The following is a 15,152-nucleotide window of genomic DNA, read 5'->3' on the forward strand; positions in this document are numbered from 1 at the left end:
GTAAAACAACTTATAAAAGTATTTTTGTGGTGGCTTAAGTCTGCAATCCCAGCACTGGGGAGGCTGAAGCAAGAGGAATGCCATGAATTTGAGGCCAGCTTGAGATACATCACGAGTAAGCTCCAGGATATTCTGGAATGCACAACGACCCTCTCTTAAACAAACAAACAAACAAACACAAACTCCAAATCAACAACAACTACAAAAACAAACATTAGCCTAGAATATTCTTTTTTAATAGAAAGGAATCTCTACCAGTTAACTCCAAAAGCAAAGAAGAGGCAGTGGTTGCAAGTTGCTAATGTTAGGGTTGGCAGGATAAATATGGACCAGACAAAAATGTCCTGAGATGTCCCCTAACAACCTGATTTGCATCTCCTGTGGTCAATAACCATTTACTTTTGCACAGTGGTGTTTATATCAAAGTAGGAGTCCTGTATTGTCTCTGGCAGATGCCTTGGAAGTGCTGGGAGCAGTGACTAGCTTTAAGAAGTCCAGACCCTCTGTCTTGCTGTCAACTTCCAAGGTTCATCCTGGGACGTGTGCTGTTTGTGGAGGAGAAATTCTCAGCAGACTAGCGCATCAGCCAAACCACACTGCACTGTTTGAGATTCAAGGCCTCCAGCAAGTCTCAGTTACTTAGTCAAGAGCCCTTGAAGGGCCATATCTGGCAAGGCAAAGCCTACTCAGCTAGGACTGAACCAGGCTGATGTAGGGCTCTGTGTTCCTGTGTTGTACTAAGTTAGGTGTCTCTAGTATCCATCATGAGCTGGGCACTATGCTCGGCTGTCTTGAGACAGTCTTTCTTTAAAAATATTTGTTTTAGTTTTCATTTTGAGGCTGTAGACCTGACTGATCTCAAACTCATAGAAAACCACCTACCTCTCTCTCCTGTGTGCTGAGATTAAAAGCATTACTACAACACCCAGGTAGAAACTCACCGTATAGGAATGTATTTATTTGCTCCTGGATGCATGCATAATCTGACTAATCAGTCTGGTCTTTATGGAGCTCAGGAATAGATAGAGACACAGGTTTCAAGCAAATGACTGGAAGTAGAGATGGCTGAATTCTGGGACAGTGAGTTGAACTAAACAGGGAGCTGGCCCTTTTGGAGGTCACAGCCTCAGTCTCTGCCTTCTTGCAGGGAGATAACAGCTCCAGGATTGTAGGATAGGTTGAAGTTACAGTAACGCCTGGCTTTTGGGGGAGGACAGGAAGATGATGATGGGCTCATACAAGCCAGAGATTTTTATTTTTCAGAGAAGTCTGAATAAAATGTGTTGGGAAAGAAACTGATAAAGTGGCATGGGGAGGAAGGGTGTTACTCACTGCATGGGGAAAGGAGAAGGGCATTCCAGGAGGAGGGCAGATTTCTTTCACATACCCAACAAGAGAGGAATGGGTAAAGAAAATATGGTATATGTTCATAACAAAATGTTTCTCAGCCATAAAGAAGAGTGAAGTAACTGGACACAATTAGAGACCATCACACCGAGTTCAAGAAGTCTTTTTTTCTTTCATCTGTGGGTTCTGTACTTTATAGATTCATAAAGCCATATATGTACTGATGACATTAAAGCCAAAGTGAAACTTTCTGGGAAACAGAGGGTGATGTATAGGATGGGGACAGAAGGAGAAGGTGGTGGGACATGGAAGGAATATGCTCCAACTGTCTTATCTACTTGCACAGAGTTAGCTTCCTTAAACCACATATGCTAAAGGAAAAAGGAGGAAGAAGACTATAAGGGAATGTGGCAGCAAGACTGAAAGAAGCCTTGGGAACCCTGGAGGTCGTACATACAAAGAAGTTTATTCTGCATGCTCTATGTGCTGGGGGAAGTTCAAAGACTGAACATGTTTAACTTGTGAGCATCCTTGCTGAAGAGAAGCCAACTGGACCAGAATAGACCCATGCAGCTTCTTACCCATTCCCTGTAGAGGTCAAAATCTTCAAGTCAGGCAACTGTTTAGGGAGATGGTGCCCCAAGCACAGGCTGTGAATTGGATAACCTATCAAGGGTTTTGTCCCTGAAAAAGTTTGATTCTCTCCTCTCAGTACCCATTGATTATCTGTAGCACTTCATCTAGAGTGAGGATGGAGATTTCCTCTGTCCACACTGGCATGTCAACTTGTATTGTCATTGTGCAGGTCGTGTTTAGACAAGCGAGCATGCTATTGGGATTTCATGGGTGTAGCTCCCTGCCATCAACTGAAGATGCAACCCCATAGCACATATTCTGGTCCTCTGGCTTTTATAGTCTTTCTGTTGCCTTTTCAGTTATATTCCCTGAGCCATAGATGTTGTAGACAGGACTTGGGCATCTCATGATTGGTTCTTTTTATTTTGACCCATTATGGATCAAATAATTATTCATTTTTCATTTTTCTTTATTTCTTGAGTACTGTGAAATTACCCCCAATGAGATCAGGGAGGGGCTCTACAGATCTATTACATTTTCTCTGAATGTCACATTGTAGGCACTCATTTAATTCTTAAATGAGTGTTTTGTGGTGCAGAAACAAAAGTAAAGCAAGAGATCCTATTTGAATCCAAGTTAACAGTAAACCAAACGGAAGATGTCCAAGATTCTACTTACTTAGAACTAACAAAATATCTTCTTTATAGACCCTGTAGTATTCTTTCTTCTCTATATTGTATGTGTTAATGCAAAATAGACAGTTATAAGTGGCATACTTGATCCATTGTAGATGCTGAAAACTCATTTTTTTTTTTTTTATTTCTGTAGTAATGTTCATTTGCTGTTGAGGGAAAATTCTTTGATGAGGGGTGACAGCTACACTTTTTAGAATGCAGTTGGCGGTTATACTGTTTTAGGAAAATGGTAGCAGTAGGCTCTCCATTGCATATCAAGGCTAGTTGGGTAGTTATAGTACAGGTCATGGTTTCCCTCCTGTTTAAGGGCCTTAATTCCCAGTCGTACAGCAGTTGGTTACCTTCAAAATATAAGTGCCACTATTGCTCCTCTGGAGAACATCTTGCTGGCCAGTCATTGTGGTTCATATACTTTATAGCTGGGTAGGAATATTGATTGGATTTCTCCATAGGCAGCTTGCATAGCACCTTCAGATGCTATGAGAGCCAGTCCTCAGAAAGAAGGCTTCCAAGATCAGTCCCAGCTCAATCCCTCCAAGTCCACAAAGTATTTTTTTTTAATTCCATATGGCTACTGAGATGATGCAAATATATTTCTATGTCATGTGAGTTACTTAAGAGATCGTCCTCATCCTGTATGATTAGGCTTTTAAAAAAACAAAAAATAAAACAAACAAACAAAAAAAACCAAACAAAAAAACCATGGTCTTACTACACAACATTGGCTGAAGTGGAATTTGCTGTGTAGATCAGGCTGACCTCAAAACTCACAGGCATCCACCTGCCTCTGCTTCCCAAGTACTGGAATAAAGGTGTGAGTCACCACACCCATCTAGGTTAGGCATTCTTATCATTAATTTACTGATGAATGAGCTGTAATACTTCAGACAGGTGAATTTATTTAGCCACAGTGGTCAGCATTTAAGGATCAAGTCTAGATTGCTCTGACTCTGGAGTTTTGGCCCTTTCTATCAGAGTGTTGACTCTTGGATGCGATGTACTGAAGATACAGTGGTAAAAGCAATCCTGGATCTAGTTAGCATTTGATGGGTCCTTGCCCTCGGATAAGTGTTGAGCACCATGGAAGAATAAGTCCTGGCTTATTCACTAAGAGCTCTGTGAAGCTGTATAACCCAAACCCAAGGACACCTGACCATCCTGGCCTCATCAGGTTTTAGCCCAGACATTAGACTGGTCCTCACTGTGCCCCTCTGTGGAATCTTGTGGAATCTATCTTCATGCGGGATGTGTGTGCAGACTTTGATCTGGAAAGAGAAACTATCTGTGTACATTTTACATTTACAGATTTTGTAAAAATATTTTCAGAGCTACACACATAATAAAAATCTATTTAATTTTTTATTTTCGAGACAGGGTTTCTCTGTGTAGCCCTGGCTGTCCTGGAATTCACTTTGTAGACCAGGCTGGTCTCGAACTCAGAAATCTGCCTGCCTCTGCCTCCCGAGTGCTGGGATTAAAGGCATGCGCCACCATTAAAGGCAAAGGGAAATCGAAATGCTTTATCACCATTTTAAGCACCATGTCCAGCTTAAAATATTTTTTAAAGAAAAAAATACACACACACACGTATCCCAGAAGAAAAGTCTTAGGAAGCACACAACCTTCCCATAGACCATGGTTTCTCTGACTAAGTTGATCATGGCTGGTTAATTCTTTGAGGAAAGGCTTGTCTGTTTTGTGCACGGAGAGATAGTCAGCCACATCTTTGACCTCTGTTTTTTTTCTCCCAACTCCAGGTATGACAACTAACAATACTCTCAGCACTGGCAACTTTACTCAGGAGAAAAGCTACCCCTGTTGGAGAATCTGTACCATAAAGGGTAGAGTCTCATATGTTCTAGATCATACATCCTGTTTACTGTTTAAAAGCTGATAAGGATGAACTGAATTGATTTCCTGATGTGCTAACTTCTTTGGGTTTGTCATCTGAGCAATAATGTTATGGTGGGTTTAGTGGGAGGTATTTTATATCAGAGAATCCGTGGGTAATATTAATTCTATCAGCAATAGGTAATTGGGTCTTTACAGGAAACAAAAGTCAGAGAAATGGTTAAAAATAAATTACTTGGGGTGAGCGTTTCTCCATCTGAAGTTGGTGGACTCTTAAGCGGTTTAGCTCTATGTTCAGCAATGGCTTTTCTTTCTGGCTGCCCAGCTGCAAGGAAGGGTGCAAGCCTTGTCTTGTCTCTCGCTAGTTTGGAAATCCAGATGCTTCCAGGATTAGAAGTGTAAAATGAAGCCAGAAGAACAGGCAAGAGATCCACCTGTCTTGGCAACCTTCCCATAGCCTTGGTTCCATTCCCCAAGACCCAACCTGTACCTCCGGCAGATATCTGCTGCTCAGGTGCAAGCCATACCAGTCAGGAGGATAAATATAGGCCAGACCAGTCTGAAGAACAGGTGTGGGCCATGTTAGCCAGAAAAGCAGACCATACAAGTCAAAAGAACAGATGGGCGAACTCTAGCCCCCACCTTGGGGCAAAGACTCCTTGATGGACCAGAGATGTGCATGAGCCTCTGGAACTCCAGATCGGCAGCCCACCCACAGACCTCCCTGACACGATTGCTAGTGCCTACTCTCCTCCTCATCACCATGTCACCCCTCCAACTTAGATAGATACCCTTCCTAGACCAAAGTGTATTCTAGACACCAGAAATTCAGCCCTAAACTTGGACAGAGACTCCCTGCTGGACCAGAGGTCACATTGACTGCCAGAACTCCAGGCCATGTGACTAGAAGACCAAAGAGGAAATAGAAACCAAGGAACATAACACCAACCCAGCAAGACAAGCTCAGAAACCAGCACTTACTCTATAATCATCCCAAAGCCAGATACCTAGCTGCCAGTGTTAGAAAAACAACGACAATATCCAGGGCAATATGTCATCAGCAGAGTCCAGCTGTCCTACTATAGCAAGCCCTAAATATTCTAACACAAATGAAGCACAGGAAAATGACTGTAAAACCAACCTTATGAGGATGATAGAGCTTCTTAAAGAGGAAATGAATATACCCTTTAAAGAAATCCAGGAAATCCCAAACAAACAACTGAAGGTATGAATTCATCTCTTAAAGAAATCCAAGAAAAGAAAGCATAATGAAACCAATAGTCGAAGAAGACAAACAAAACTATTTAAGACTTGGAAATGGAAATATAAGCAATAAAGAAATCACAAACTGAGGCAGTTCTAGAAATGGAAATTAATGGAAATTCTATGTAAGTGAACAGGAACTATAGATGTAAGCATCACCAAGAGATGGAAGACAGAATCTCAGACGCTGAAGATAAATAGAAGAAATAGATGTATCATTTAAAGAAAATGTTAAATCTAAAACATTCCTCACACAAAATGTCTAGGAGAAATAGAAGAAGGAGAAGAATCCTAGCTTGAAGATGCAGAAAATACTTTTAACAAAATCATAGAAGAAAAGTTCCTAACCTAAAGAAGTAAATGCCTATAAAGTTACCTAGTGGGTGGAGTTGAGTCACTGGGAGGTGTTGTGACCTTGAAAGGGATATTGACACTCAGACACTTCCTATTTCTCTCTTTTGTTTCAGCCATCATGAGATGAATTGGCTTCTGCCACTACAGGCACAAAGTGAAGAGTTCTGGCATGTCCAACCATAGCAAACATGGCACCAATTCATTTTACCTTTTTACCTTTCTCGCCCTTGCTAAACTGTTAGATTGTATTCCTAAAGCTTGACATGAAGGTCTAGTCCCTTATTTGGCCGCTGACTCGTTCCTGACACTGGTCATCAGGGTCCAACTATCAAAACACTAAGATTCAGTAATCAAAATGTATTATTTTGACTAACCTAATTAAAATACCCAATCAGAACTCAAGCTCATTCGAACACAGACCTCCCCTTTTTTTTCCTCTTAAAAATTAGCACTTTCAAAACTACCCTGTCTCTTTGCCTTGCTTAATAAAGGATCTCTTTGCTTTTGGTTTGTGCTTGGAAATTGGTGTTTGGGTGTCATCTGTGTCTGATCAGGGGTCCAGAATGGAGCCTCCCCCCCAACACAGTGTATATAGGGTCCCTTCACAAAGCACCAGGACTAACCATGGACTGAAACCTCTGAAATCAGAAGGCAAAAGAAACGTCTTCTCTTTTTAATTTGCTTATCTCAGATACAAACACATCTAGCTAGCCTTTACAGTAAAAATGCCCCAGGTCAAATGGATGGACCTGGAGGACATCATCCTGAGTGAGGTAACCCAATCACAAAAGAAGTCACTAGATATGCACTCACTGATAAGCGGATATTAGCCCAGAAACTTAGAATACCCAAGATACATCTTGCAAAACACAAGAAAACCAAGAAGGATGACCATCGTGTGGATACTTCATTCCTCCTTAGAATAAGGAACAAAATACCCATGAAAGGATATAGGTACACAGACAAAATTTAGAGCTAAGATGAAAGGATGGACTATCCAGAGACTACCCCATCCGGGGATCCATCCCATCATCAGCCACCAAACCCTGATACTAATGCACATGCCAGCAAGATTCTGCTGAAGGGACCCTGATATAGCGGCCTCTAGTGAGGCTATGCCAGTGCCTGGCAAACACAGAAGTGGATGCTCACAGTCAGCTATTGGATGGAACACAGGGTCCCCAATGGAGGAGCTAGAGAAAGTACCCAAGGTGTTGTAGGGAGCTGCAACCCTGTAGGTGGAACAACAATATGAACTAACCAGTACCCCTGAGCTCCTGTCTCTAGCTGCATATGTAGCAGAAGATGGCCTAATTGGCCATCATTGGGAAGAGAGGCCCCTTGGTCTTGCAAACTTTATATGACCCAGCACAGGGGAAGGCCAGGGCCAAGTAGTGGGAGTGGGTGGATAGGGGAGCAGGGTGGGGGGGGGGTAGAGGGAACTTTCAGGATAGCATTTGAAAGGTAAATAAAGAAAATAATAGTAAATAAAAAAAATTAAAAAAAAATGCCCAAGTTCCACGTGTCAGTCATGCTGGATTTCGAATCTTCTCATGGTACAACCCTGTCTCATTTGCTTACAGGCTTGGAAATTCTGTCTGACAGATGAAAGATTCTCAGGCAACAGATCAGAGTGGACATACCTAATAGTCAGATTCACCTGCTCATCCAACTGAGCACTAGTGAAAAGCTTTAGTTCCTCATCATGAAAATACACTTCAGACTCTCTTCTGCAGATCCCTAGACCATAGCATGCATGGGATTTGGTGTACAGTTTACAATAGGCCTCCTTCCTGGTTACCAAGTCTTTGCTTAAATTAGCAAGTTTAAATGCTTCTAGGAAAAACACAACTCCACCTTATAGGAAAGCACGCTTTGATGCTGACATCCTCTGGGCTTTTTTGCAAGTGGCTTGGCTGGGCACACATTGTACGCTGTGGTCTCCTGTGAGCTCTGGTGCCCTGTTCCATTGTTGCATTTAATTGGGCAACAGCTGGTGATAATTTTCTGCGTGTGGAGTGGGGGAATTGGTGACTGATCGGCTCTTTACCTCAGTTTCATTGTCTTTGTTTTTGCCCTTTCAGCTTTAGTAAAAGAGAAGTGTGAGACTGAGGAAAGGGGAACCTGGTATGAGGGCAAATCTTGAGAATTACAGGTTGAGCAGCATGGAAGGCTTCTTCAGGAAGGCCTCTGTGGAGAAGGACATTGGGGGTTTAGAGATACCTCAGAGATCTCTTAACTCAATGTCCTGCTCTTAGAGCTGTTAGGTACAGAGAAGCACCGTAACTTATCCAAGATTGCCCAGTGTGTCGGTGCTGAGCATGGACCCCACTGGCGACTCCCAACCATGCAAACTATTCAATACCAGGAAGAATCACTCGGACACCACCTCCACCCATGTCAGGCTTAGGGAGGCATGAGAGAAAGGCAGAACCACAAGCAGCAATGTTTAGTGTTTGAAGTCCTCCAGCTGAGAACCACAACATCACGAGAGGTCTGAAAACAACATAGGACAAAGAAGACCTCAAGCATGGTAGTTATCTTGCCTCCTTCAATCCAATGATCTGACACAGGCAGCAGAGCTTCAGTGCTGCCTTATCATGGGAACGCTGTATGGTGCATGGCAGCTAAACTTGATGCTTGTCAATCTGCCAGAAATCCCAGGAGATAAGGACATTTAAAGCTGAAGTCATTGAAGGAGACCAGGCACATGAGATCATTGGAAGATAACAGCACTGGGTTCCAAGAGAGCTTATTCTTCTGGCAGCCAAGCCTCCTGCGAAGCATGAAGCTGTGCTCCGACACTTACTCTATCCCTCTACGTTGTATGACATTTTGTGTCATTTCAAATAACTAGTAGACATAAACAAGGGGTGGCTGGGTCATGAATAGGTAGGAATGTAATACAATCTAGGGAGGATATAAAAACTTCCCACCAGCCCGGGCTCTGTTTTTGTGTTGACAGGATATATTATGATCCTTTGCCCTACCTCACTGCATTGGAGTACTCCATGGCTCATATGGATGGGTCGAGGGATGAGGCAAAAGAGCTAACCAGGAATGAAGTGGGTCACCAGGGTGTGGTCTTGCAACTTCGATGGATCTTAGTCAGTTAGGGTTTCTATTGTTATGATGAAACACGGTGACCAAAAGCAACCTGGGAAGGAAAGGCCTTAGTTCACTCACAGTTTCACATCATAGTACATCATTGAAGGAGATCAGAGCAGAAACTCAAGCAGTACAGACCCCGGAGGCAAGAGCTGATGCCTAGACTATGCAGGAGCACTGCTCACTGGCTTGTTCCCTATGGCTTGTCAGCCTGCTTTGTTATAGAGCTCAGAACTACCTGTCAGGAATGGCACTACTCACAATGGCCTGGTACCTCTCACATAAGTCACTAGATAAGATAGTACCTCACAGGCTCATATTCAGGCCAACCTGGTGGGTGCATTTCCTCAACTAGTGTTCTCTCTCTTCCCAAAGACTCAAGCCTATATCAAGTTGACATAATAATCTAGCCAGTACAAAGTGAGAATGGTGAGTTCCAAGTTCAGCCAATTACCCTGCCTCAAAAAAAAAAAAAAATTCAGGTGGACCAGGATTGAGGAATATACTTGATGTTGACTTCTGGGCTTTATGTATATACATATACACATCTGCCCATATGGACCTATAGGCACATGTGAACACACACACACACACACACACACAAATACATTATAAACGGAATACATTAACAAATTAAAGATGGCTGATAACAATGAAGCTGGAGCCCAGAAAGGCCTGAGAGGGACCTGGGAATGAAATTATTTGCTGATTTCTGGCTGAGCCTGTGAGTTAGATACTTTCGCCTCCCAGGAATCTAGTTTCTGCATCTGTGAAATAAAGGCCACTTCAGAGCACCAACTAGACGCCCCCACCACATGGAACCATTTATTATCTGTGCCTCCCAGGAAGAGGACTGGAGCTGGGACAGAAGTCCAAGGCCAGGGTGTGCCAGCCACCCTGCAATTGAGCTCAGCAGATCACTGAGGAGTAAATAGAGGGCCCAGGGACTTCATTATTCAAATGAGGTAAAAGTTGGCTTGGGACTTGGCGACTGAGAAGTAAAGAGGGAAGATTCTGGACTTTGGCTCTATTGAACTCAAAAGACCCGTGTGGATGAACGGAGGATTTCCCCCAGGCAGGACAAAAGCTGGCCAGAGACTTGGTATTCAGACTATGGGACTAGAGATTGGAATCACCCCCCAACCTCCTGTTCTCTGTAGACAGGGACTTCCTTTGAGGAACTTCCAATGGTAGTCAAGACAACTATCCCATGACCTGCTAGCTACAGCTCACCAGGTGTCATTTAGAGCTGTTTCACAGAGCCTGTTGGAGGTGTGTGAGTGTGGTTCATTCCCAACACCCATGTACTTCATTACTCTGTGGTAATATAATACAATCATATATGTGGGATTTTCTAAAGTCATAGTCACATCAATGGAGCATGGACACCCTAGTAGGGTTTTGAAGGATGAAAAGCAATGTAAAGGGAGGACTCAAAGGAGGCTCAAGAGTCCACTGGACCCTTTGTCTAGATACCAAGAATCCAGCTTTTCCTCTTATACAGTTGAACCAAGTGATTCATGATTAAGAATGAACACAGTGTTGCATGAAGCTCAGAATCATGGCCTGTCTACAGATACATAACCTGGAAAGAGGTAGTGGATTTCATATCCCAGAATAAGAAATCCATTGGTCAAATGATGTGTCCATGAGTATGCTAGTGCACACACAGGATCAAAGTGCTTAGAGCTCCACCTTTAAGCACCCTGTTCCTTCTGTGGTATAGTAAAAATCTGTGTAGATATTTTTGCAAAAGTTAAGCCAGGAAGATAGGTCATCTTATGTGGTTTACCTTTATAATAAACATGTCAAACCAGAAAAGCATTTAACAGAAACTGAGCCCCCATATAAACTGAGATGACATTTCAGATTTCACTGAAAACAGGTTTTTATAATGGTCACACAAGTACTATGACAGAATTGTATCTGGGAAGAGTTCATATTTAGGGTCAATGGTTCTGAAAACCCTCATAAATGTGGCACTGTGGAGATAAGTTTGTTGATTTTCTGTAACTTGGTTTTGGCCAATGAACTGGTAAAGCACTGGTAACCTCCCTCCACCCTGACTACAGGTCTTGTGCCCAGTTCCTAGAGATGAACAGGAATCGGCATGCAGTTATAAGTGTAAACCTCACCTTCTAGGAAGAAGGGATAAAGGCATTACAGAGCTTATGTGCACACTTGCCTGCAGTATTTCTTACAGCAAGCCTGAGCCTGCTTGCTCCTGTTGTCCTGAGAGCACACAGTGGACTTGAGAGTGTGCACAAAGCTCGGAGAAGTCCGAGCTAGTGATGGACAGATCTTTCTCTGTGGAGTCACAGCCCAGGAACTCAACATCTGCAGCCAGGATTCTGTTTTGAACCATTTAGCAATTTTACACAGCTTTCTACTGCCTCCAGGGAAGATGAATTTGCACTTGGAATTCATTTCTATTTGCAGATTATTTACCATTATTTCAAGGAGAGTCACTGAGTTTGCCCAGCACATACAGATACACAGGCCTTCCTCTATAGCCTGAAATACATGAATCATACCCAAGGCAAGAGGCAACTGGAGCTCAGTTGGACACAGCATCAGGACATTTAGCCTCCCAAGGCCCAATCTGGTTTGCATGTTTGTAATACCTTAGGGCAGTCATGAGAATAGTGATGGGATCCAGATTCCAGCTCACAGTTAGGGGAACTTGGGACTGCAGAAAACTCTGAAAATACTGTGGGTCATTTACTGAACTCCAGCTGGGAAATTTCTCTCCCAAATGAGAAACTTCAACAGCATACCTGCCTGTGACTCTTCTCTCAGACTAAGGTTCAGCATGGTTTATTCTAATATGCTTTCTTGTTTGTGACACATGGTTTTACTATGTAGTTCAAACTGTCCTTGAACTCACACCAATCCTCCTTCCTCTGCCTCTTGAACACTAGAGTATTTAATATATAATATATTGTGTAATATATAATATATAACATATAATATATAACCTCATATGAAATATAACATATATCTAATATCATATGTTACATATTTTAGATTTTATAGTAAATATATTACATATAAATCATTCCTAAGTATGTGTGTATATATAAATGTACATATATATATACATACATATACATATATATGCATGTATGTGTATATATTTATATGTATATTTTCTAAGTACATAATATAACCTATTCAGTTTTCTTGAAGTTACTTGTTACTTATATGTATATGATTTTAGGGCTGACCACTAGTGTTGGATATCCAGTTACTATTCTCTTCCCTGGGGAAGACTTTCTCCCATTTTCAGCATTCCTTAGTTGTCCATAGTTCTTTGTCTAGGGTTGAGGCCCCACAGTGCTTATGTATTAAGTACCTATCATACTCCCAGCCTTTGGTAAGGATTCTCCTAAGACAAATGGATGTAGTTTCTGTTGGGAGTCACTTTTGTGACCAAGCTCTGCCAAAGCTGCTATTCATGTGTAGGTGACAAACTAAGACATACTGGCTGTCCTTTGGTCGTTGAAGTCTCAGACAGAATATGAACATTAGTTCTTTGTTAATAAGTCCTCATATGCTGAAAAGCCAGACAACTGAATTTTATCCATTGGAGATGTTTTTTCATTGTATTTACAATTTAAAATGATAGTCACTTTCTCAATTCTGTTAGTCACTTTTCTCTTCACTGTGACAAAATACTTGCTAGGGTAATTAGTGGAGGAGGAATTTATCTGAGTACATAGTTTTGGGGGCACACAGTCCATCGTGTCAGAGAAGGCATGATGGGGAGCAGCTTCTTGGCGGGAGGTATGTGTGGTGCCTTGTGTATATCTCAGCAAACCAGAGAGTACATAGCATTTGGTTAGAACTCTGATCAGGCTATCACCAACTCCATGAGGGCTTCCTCCAGGGATGCACTAACTTTCTGAAGAGAAATCTTACTTTTTAAATGCCTCCTATCTTCCTAAAACAATACTACAAGCTGGAGACCAACTGTTCCAGCACATGAGTGTATTGGAGAGAGTTCACATCCAAGCCATAGCACCAATTCTCACAGTCCAGCCTACAATTATTGTGAATGAAAAGCTCAAGTGCCTTAAAAGGGCCTTCTGTAGTGAAAAAGTCATTGCCATTTGTGTACATATGAAGATTTCCAAAATCCTAATGTGAATGGTTGGGGAGTAATGAAGAAACCCACTTAACCGTAATGGCTAGAATTTCACCACCGACGCTCACTATTACCTCTGTTTTATATTTGCTTTTAGCATCTATTCACCTATTAACAATCAATCCCTGTGTCTCCATCCATGTAGCAGTTCTGCCTTCATTCACTGCTGTGGAGCAGCTTCTATCCTCAGGCCAAGCAGGAGGCAGATGGTGCTTCCTCTGCTTCTGAGGGAGACAGGATGCTGCCTAATGCCTACCGGGGAAGGAAAACTAAATCCATCATCTTTGTGGTGTGACAAACAGCTATGTAGTAGGTTATATATTCCAATGATTGCATTTGCAAATTCTCTCCGTCTTAATGCATGGACGCACTGCCACTATTTAAGCACCATAATACAGTCTTCAGGGAATGGCAGGTTCCAAGCAGAGCTGGGGAATGACATCTCACCAGTGTGCAGAGGACCTCACCCAACCTCTGTGATGGCAGAATCTAGCTGCTCCCAGGAGCATGCACCTACCACCTGGTTGAAACATTGCATCGTGTAGCTTGTGACAGCCTCATATGGAGCCCAAAAGTCTTAAATCCCCTTCTGTAAAGCTTCACTAATATCTATATTCCCCTCTGAGTGATCAGCCAAACCTAAGAAGGTTCCAGAGGATCACAGGTTAAAAACAAGCTTCATTGACCAATGTCTGAGAAGCCCTCTCCCTACAGGACCACAGGCTGGCAACTGCAACATTGTCATAAGAATTGTGCCAGCAATGAAATAGATAAGCAACGGAAACAGCCATGAATCTTGTCACTAGATTGTACCCTTCTTGGTAAGCCTTGAAAGCAGATGTGGAAAAGTAATGGATCAGGAAAAGAAAAAAAAGGTAACAGTGAGAGGGAACAGGGTGATGCAGAAAAGGGAAAGCAGCCTGAAAGTGTGCTAGCCTGAAAGGAACACCAAGCTTCCTGATGTTGCCACCATGAGGCATCATGAAAGTGGACATGACCTTACTCGCTCTGGAGTCTGTTCAGGACAGAGCTTCCCACTTCCTTCAGAGTTGGTCATTTCTTTACATGGGAACAATATCACCTGAATCTCTGCTTTTGTTACCCCATGAGATCATCTCTCAAATAAATGAGGCTCAATGAAGTACATGCAGCCTTTCCTCATTCTTTAGAAAATAAATTCTGTACGGATCAAAACAATAATATTGAAATGTCACATTCAAATCACCATGGAAAGCCTTGTTGAGTGTACTCACAGGTCCAAAGATGGGAAAGGTAAATTTAACTCTTGGTACAGTTAGGAGAGCACCCTAAACATCACTTTCAGATATATATCATATATATATATATATATATATATATATATATATATATATATCAACAAATAAGCTTAAGGAAGAATGATGATCAGGCTAACTTCTTACTAACAAATAGATGTTTGTAATGTACCAGGAGTGCTCAAAAAAAAAGTATTTCCAAAGTGCAGAAAGCTCATGAAGGAGTTAGACAAGTGTAGAAAAAAAAGACCTGCAAACTTTCTGACTAAAGAAACACAGCTCAAAAACCACCCTTTTGTCATGTAAAGTATTAACTGTGATAGCCTAGATTGGAAGGGTAGCCTTTGGGGACAGAAAAAAAATGAACACTCAAAGGAAAAATGGGGAACTTGACAGATCTAAAGGAAACCTGGGTGTCATAGAATCCAAGAAGTGAGTATTATCATGGAAGAAAAAAGGTTGTTGTTGTTGCTGCTGCTGTTGATTGTGTTGTATTTGTATGTGTGGTAGGTGGTCTGTGTGTGTGTCTCACTTCAT

This window comes from Mus pahari, chromosome 7, assembly GCF_900095145.1.
Source record: "Mus pahari chromosome 7, PAHARI_EIJ_v1.1, whole genome shotgun sequence".
Classification (NCBI taxonomy): domain Eukaryota; kingdom Metazoa; phylum Chordata; class Mammalia; order Rodentia; family Muridae; genus Mus; species Mus pahari.